This window comes from Numida meleagris, chromosome 4 (assembly GCF_002078875.1).
Source record: "Numida meleagris isolate 19003 breed g44 Domestic line chromosome 4, NumMel1.0, whole genome shotgun sequence".
NCBI lineage: Eukaryota > Metazoa > Chordata > Aves > Galliformes > Numididae > Numida > Numida meleagris.
In genome coordinates this window covers 84,679,499-84,687,466 of record NC_034412.1, presented here as the reverse complement: position 1 = coordinate 84,687,466, position 7,968 = coordinate 84,679,499, and positions in this window count along the sequence as shown.

Here is a 7,968-nt window from a genome sequence, read left to right as displayed (position 1 = left end):
GTTGTTTTTGTTTTTTTTTAAACATGCAGAAAAATAAAAGACCTTATTGATGTTTTTGCAAAACATTATAGAAGCCATTTTGCCACTATTCGCTTTTATTTAGGTGGAATAAACATAAAACTTTGAAAATCTTCAAGTCAAAATCTGCTTTAAATGTAACAGCTCAATATTTGAAACATACAAAGAATTCTACAGGGGGGCAGTAGGGGTTCTCAGCTCATCGTTTGCATGTGGGCACAACACATTTCTCATTAATGTTAATTGGATTTATAAGCCTGCATCAAAGGAGGAATATAGGCTTAAAAGTAACATTCAGTCATGCTCAGATCTCACTCCTCCTTTGGCATTTTGCACATTTTCCTGGTATTTTTCTCATACTCTGTTTTGAACTAAACAGAAGTTTACTGTGGAGCATAATGAGACATCATTTAATTATTTTATCGAGGTCAATTTAACTAGCATTTACTCAGAGACACCTGTTCTTTCCTGACCATATTCTGCATGTTTTATAAGATTCACATGTAGGTAACTGTTCTAAATTACAGGAAGAAATAAAAAGATTTCTGCACATTTGCCCCCAAACACCATCACTCTTATTTCATCAGAAGCAAAGGAGATCTGTGGTTTCCTCAGCATCCCCTTGCCCACCATTGCATCCCTTTTATATTCAGTATTAGAGACTGACAAAAAGAATTCAGTAATCAGTTCTACTAGAGCAACAAAACTGTGTTCAAACAAATTGTACAAAACAATAATGCATCTGATTGGGAGCATAGTCAGGGCTCCATTTTATATACCTCTATATGTAGCTACACAAGGATATTGTGAATCTTCAGAAACCAGAATCATATCAGATTAATAGAAATATTTATTTATATTCCCTACGCAAAGTGAACCCCAGGTGTCCCGATCCCACCAGAAGAACAAAATGAGGGCACTACCTGGTGCTCCCTCTACCTGGCCATCAGGAGGCAGCTAACCACAAGCCCTGGTTTGAAACATGACGCAGAAGAGGAGAATTCTTTACTGACAGCTGCTGACCCATAGCTGCCATTATGGCTCTGCAGCAATCTGAAGGGAAGGTTATAACACTTATCCAGTGTTCGTTCACAAAGTGCGCGGCTTACACAAGGAGGTGGTCATAGGTGTTACAGCTGCTGATACCTGCTCTCCTCCTCTGTCCTGTGATGAGAAATCTATTCTAGATAAGTGCATTTTATATTTCTTTCCTTCCTCCCCTCAAAAAAAATTCTGACCTTCAGTATGTACACAGCAGTTCCACGTAATTGTGTAGGTAACGCAATTTACACAGCAAGTTATAATTTAATGCAAATAGAAAAAATAAGATATAGAAAATCACAATAGACCTACATGTATTTTCTATGGGTTTTGGACTGCAAATAAATTTTTATTATGAAACCTCTTGTAACAACCTCAAAGCTTCCTAAAACTTTCCAAGTTAAAGTCATATTTCATGGGAAATTCTATAATATTGACCTGGGGTATACACTGACCTCTTCTTCTGCAGACCTCCTTACACCTTTATAAATATAAAATCATGGGGCAGATTTTTCTTCTCAAATGTTTCTGGCTGTTTGGATCCTCTGCGCATGACCTCTTTCCATTCTGTTGAAATTAAGAGAAACTTTTACCTCCACAATGGGTAAATAACATCCCTAGGAAGCAGTTACGCCTATCTAGGGCTTGTAAGGATTTGTAGGTATTTAATCAATATGATAGCTGTCTGATTTATTTTTTTATAAAAAAAAAATTGATCTTCCAATGTATTTCTTGCAAAATGTTGTCTTGAATCTTTGTCAGAGTAGAAAGGGAATATAGGTAATGCATTTTATGTGTTTTAGAATACAGCCCGATTGTGTAAGTAGACATCTACAGAATTGTTGCTGCACTATACAATCCTGTTTTCCTATATTCTAATAGCAAAAGGATCATACATTTTTTTTCTGTCTGCAGACCTACTTTTGATTAATTTATGCTTTTGGCATGCTTGGGGTTCAGTCAATCAAGGACTAAATACCATATCTCTGTTTATTTAATTCAGTCCACATTCTTTATGTACCATAAACAAATGGAAGTATGTCCTGCTGACTTCCTGCAGTCCTGCATGTGCCAAACACCTCAGCTTCTCTTATTCTGCTAACAAGTGATCCTTGATTCTTTGACGGCTTTGTATCTGAGCTTTCATTACAGCTTGTGTTTGCTGGTTGAAATGCATATGAAATTCCCATCTGTGGTTTGGACTGTCTTATTGACAAACCTCAGTGTCTCTGGAATTAATAATCCTCAAATATTTTTATATTAAGTGTTCATTAGCTAGGAGGGTTTTTATGGAATTTCATAAAAATTTGTATGCTTACTTATCATCCTATTGCCCATAATTTCTTTTAAATAAATAAATAAGAAGTTCCATGCTAACCTGCCTCTTCGATTCAAAGATACACCTTTATACTTTTCTCTCTCTTCTCTCCCTTTTATGTATGTTTGAATTTTTTTACATTCATGTTTTAAAAAGAAGCACAATTTAGAATCTGAACAAATCAATTTTCACAACTATGGCCAGAAAGTATGAGGTGAGGTGGGAGAGAGCCCTTTATGTAACAGTGAAGCACAACACTGAAGTGAAGATGGCACAGATGTGTTCCTCAAGATCAAAAAGAAAAAAATATGATGGGAAGGGAGAAGTTGTTGGTTTTGTGTCCATGAAGAATTCTTCCAAAGTTGCACTGGTGCATCTGTTGTAGATTTGCCTATATTTATGCTGACAGCTTTAGAGATATTTATGCAGGTGAGCATCTGTAGATAAAAGATCCTAGCATGCAGCTGTGAGGTGAAACAAGGTGGCAAGATGCTTCTATCATAGTTAACATATTTAACATAATAAGAAATAATGTAGAAAATAACAGGAGTTTTTCAGATATTATGCAGCAGGCTCTCTCCCCACGGGACTTTGATAACATCTAGGTCCAAAAGGCCCAAATTTTTACAATAGTCTACAGAATGACCATTGTCAAAATCAGACGTTGGCTGATTCTGCTCATCTGTGCAGAAAATACCCATGGCAAAGTAGCGTGAGTTTTTTTGTGTGTGTTTGTTTTTGTTTTTGTTTGTTTTTGTTTAGCTTATTATTATTAGTGAAACGCTAAAAAGAAATACCTACAAAATATTATTCATACATTAGATACAAATACGTATGAGTCTGTTTTCCTTTTTAGCTGGCATGAAATGAATAATAATGTACAGCTCTCTTGATGTGACCATTCAGCCACAGTTGTGGGGAGGGAGAGGGAAACTTTTAAACCACAGAGGAATGGAAGTTCGTTTCGCTTGCTTTCTGTTTTTCAAGAATGGTGAAAACTTATATTTAATTTCATCACATACTTAGTATCATAGAATCATAGAATTAGCTAGGTTGGAAAAGACCTACAAGATCATCCATCCAACCATCCACCTACCAGCAATAACCCCACTAAACCATGTCTCTCAACACAACATCTAAACGTTTCTTGAACACCTCCAGGGACGGTGACTCAACCACCTCCCTGGGCAGCCCGTTCCAGAGCCTGACCGCTCTTGCAGAAAAGTAGAATTTCCTAATGTCCAGCCTAAATCTCCCCTGGTGCAACTTGAGGCCATTCCCCCTCGTCCTGTCACTAGTTACAAGAGAGAAGAGGCCGACCCCCAGCTCACTACAACCTCCCTTCAAGTAGTTATAGAGAGCGATGAGGTCTCCCCTGAGCTTCCTCTTCTCCAGACTGAACAATCCCAGCTCCCTCAGCCACTCCTCATAAGGCCTGTACTCCAGACCCCTCACCAGCTTCGTCGCCCTCCTCTGAACGCACTCCAGGGCCTCAATGTCTTTCTTGCAGTGAGGGGCCCAAAAACGACACAGGACTCGAGGTGCGGCCTCACCAGTGCTGAGTACAGAGGGAGAATGACTTCCCTACTCCAACTGGCTAGCAACACTATTTCTGATACAAGCCAGGATGCCATTGGCCTTCTTGGCCACCTGGGCACACTACTGGCTCATGCTCAGCCGAGTGTCGACCAATACCCCCAGGTCCGTTTCCTCTACACAGTCTTCCAGCCACTCTGCCCCAAGCCTGTAGCATTGACTGGGGTCGTTGTGGCCAAAGTGCAGGACCCGGCACTTGGTCTTGTTGAACCTCATCCCGTTGGCTTCAGCCCAGAGATCCAGCCTGTCCAGATCTCTCTGTAGGGCCTTGCTACCCCCAGGCAGATCCAGCCAGCTTGGTGTCATCTGCAAACTTACTGAGGGTGCTCTTGATGCCCTCATCCAGGTCATCAGTAAAGGTACTGAAAAGGATGGGCCCCAGCACCAACCCCTGGGGAACACCACTCATAACCGGTCACCAGCTGGATTTAACTCCATTCACCATTACTCTCTGGGCCCGGCCCTCCAGCCAGCTCCTTACCCAGGAAAGAGTGTACCTGTCCAAGCCACGGGCTGGCAGCTTCTCCAGGAGAATACTGTGGGAGACAGTGTCGAAGGCTGAAGTCTAGGTAGACCACATCAACAGCCTTTCCCTCAACCACCAGGTGAGTCACTCGATCATAGGAGATCAGGTTGGTCAAGCAGGACCTGCCCTTCACAAACCCATGCTGGCTGGGCCTGATCCCCCGGTTGTCCTGCAAATGCCGCGTGATCTCCCTGAGGACAAGCTGCTCCATCACCTTCCCTGGCACCGAGGTCAGGCTGACAGGCCTGTAGTTCCCTGGATCCTCCTTACAACCCCTCTTGTAGATGGGAGTCACGGTGGCAAGTCTCCAGTCTTCTGGGACCTCTCCAGTTGACCAGGAACACCGATAGATGATGGAAAGCAGCTTGGCTATCTCCTCTGCCAGCTCCCTCAGTACTCTCAGATGGATCTTGTCCAGCCCCATGGACTTGTGGCAGTCCAGGGGGAGTAGTAGGTCTCTAACCGTTTCCTCCTGAATCGTGGGGGGTTTATTCCGCTCCCCATCCCAGACTTCCAGGTCAGAAAGTAGAGTACTCTGAGGATAACTGGCCTGACTTTTAAAGACAGACGTAAAGAAGGCATTGAGAACCTCAGCCTTTTCATTGTCCTAAGTAGCCATACTTCTACATTCAACAGCACGAGAACTGACCTTCATTTCTCTCACTATTGTACATCCATTTTGCTGTTTGATATGGTTGGTTGAATTACAAATTATTGCCTTAGCTACAGTCTGATTTTAGGCAACCTATGGTCAGCCATCACTGGGAATCTCCATCACAATAAATATGGAATGATTAAATAGGTTGTTTAAAGTTTACAGTCTGTTTTACGTGTCTTAACCCACCACGTAATAAAAACAGTACAAGTTGAGATTAACATCTGTGTCCATATCATGAAATTATTTTATAATATCAAATGTGAACACATGTAAACGTTGTAAGAATGTGACCTACAGGTATGGTTCAACAAGACCTCTCCATGAGCTTGTGCTTTTCTCCTGTCATTGTTCCTGAATCACACATACTCATTAGGGTGAGGGGATAATGGCATCACAACATGCCATTCATTGTGAGCGTGTTGCTGATGTCACTAACATTAGATATGCTCTGTCATATTTTCATTTGTCTGACTGAATCCACAGCCATTTTACATTGATGTTAATCATGTCAGAGTTGGTTTCCATAATGTTGCATTATTTCTATAATTCACAACATGAAAAATAGAGTTGCAAGACACTGCAATTGCCATAGTAGTTTCCATTAATTTTATGAAATTTACTTTAGTCACTGTCTAGTGAATTACCCTTTTACTGAAATAGAAAGGCAACACCCTACTGAGCTAAAGTATGCTTATATTTTCCTGACAGCTGTTTGCAAGTTTAGTAGATTTCTGGATTTTTTTTTCCCAGTGATTAAAAAGGAAAATATTTGTTCAACACATCTAAGGAATTTCTTCTTAAAGATTTCTAATTCTGTTTTCCTGAAGTTCAGACTGGCATAAACAAATTTGCTTGGGATTTTTTAAATAATGATTTATGTTTTAAGAAGTTTTTTTAACTATTGAATAGAAATTTACAGCAGAATTTAAAAAACAATTGCATAATTATTACTTTCTATTTAATCTGTTGATTTTCATAATGATTTCTGAGAAGTCTTTAGATCCATCAGCTTCCTTCTTTATTTTCTCTTCATTTTATATGTTGTTTCAATAACAAAAGAAATCTTTCTAATAAGATAATCATTTAGCCTTTGACTCTAAGATTTAAATTCTGTTCCCTGTATCACAATTACCTGTCAACATGACTTGGGCAAGTGTGTTTCTTTTTTTAAATTATTTCACAGGAAAATTCCATTCCTCAATGCTATTTCATTTCACATGCTAACTGCCAGTATGAATTCATTTTCTATATTTATTCAGACATGTTGGTGTAGACATGGTGTAATTATTTAAGACTGAAAGTGCTTCCAGTGTCCGAAGTACAATAAATAACTGTACATGAAAATTTCCTACTGAGGGACTGCACTGCCCAGGATGACTTCGTCATGCCAGGAGACACCCTTATGATCAGATTTTTTAGTTTGTGTGAACTTTGTATTTCACTGAGTCTTTAGTCACAATGTCTAAAGACCCTGCTGGCTATTGTTATTAGAATAAAAGTCAAGATTTAATGTGCTGAAAACCAACTCCTGTATGAACGATCCTTTCTTTTTATATCCCCCTCAACTGTGCTGAAGATGAGACACTCAAAAAAACTGCTGTCAGTAAATGCAGAAAGACTTCTGTTGGTTATTTGTTGCTGCTTTTTCCTTAAATTATTTGTTGTAATGGCTAATGCATATAATTCTCACAAGACCATTTTATACATTCTTAAGAACATACCTGAAATATTACAATCTTGCTTTCAAATTGCTTGTTGAGCACTTTTAAAACCAGTCATTTTACTTACAATACAATTTACACTGATCTTTTTGACAAAAGAACACACTTCAAACTTATGAACAAGTCTTAATATGTATTCACTAGTCTAAAAGATGTTCTCCTAAATGCAGAAGATTTTAAATCTACATATTTCCCAATTATTAACTAAGTCAAACCTAGGAATGTCCTAGATTCTTTCCTGGATAATACCAAATACCCACAAAGAGGTCACAATCTCTTCTTGGGGTATGAGATCCCAGATGGAAGTTCTTAGTCTTACTCAGTCAAAAGGCCATGAGCATCAGCCTCTTCCACTCTAGAGAAGAGTTCTCCTTGTCAGATTACTGGTCTAACCTCTTCTGATAATAAATTTATCCTAAACCCAAGAAAACTTTCCAAAATTTTGGAAAACCATGCAAAACAACCTAATAAGTCAGTATGTTGCTGAACTCAGTTTCTGTCAGCTCTAGGTCTGACTTATCTCAATCTCTTCAGTGAAGCTGAATGTCCACAGCACCTGGTGGTTCCTAAAAAGCTTTTGAATGTGAAAGGTAAAAATTGCAAGTGATATCTCTGAGGATTCTGCCCTGAGCTACCATTTTGGGAAAGTGAAAGATAATTCCTTTGTGATGGAAGTTCTTTTCCTGTCTGACAGAGAGATGAACCAGAGAGCCACCTACACACCACCTAAATTACTTAAACTTGTGTCGCTACTGACAGTAGCTTGTACCCATTCATTCCTAGCAAAAGGACTAAAGACACAGAGGTGTATGAGATAGGTTTCTTCAACTTCCATTTCTGTACTTCCCTTTAGAACCCGGGTGCAATTCAGCCCTTGTAAATTGATGTAGCATGTTAAAAAGCCTTGAATTCAGAAAAAACATTCTGAAAAATTCTGTACAAATTGTAATATGCATTTTATTACTCTCAATCATATGTGATAGCTGAAAAATTTAATATCAAAATATTTAGTATCTGATGATTAAAGAAAAATGTTAATTTGTAGCATCTCTGTCCTGTATAGCATATTTACATAGAGGCTGTACAAAAC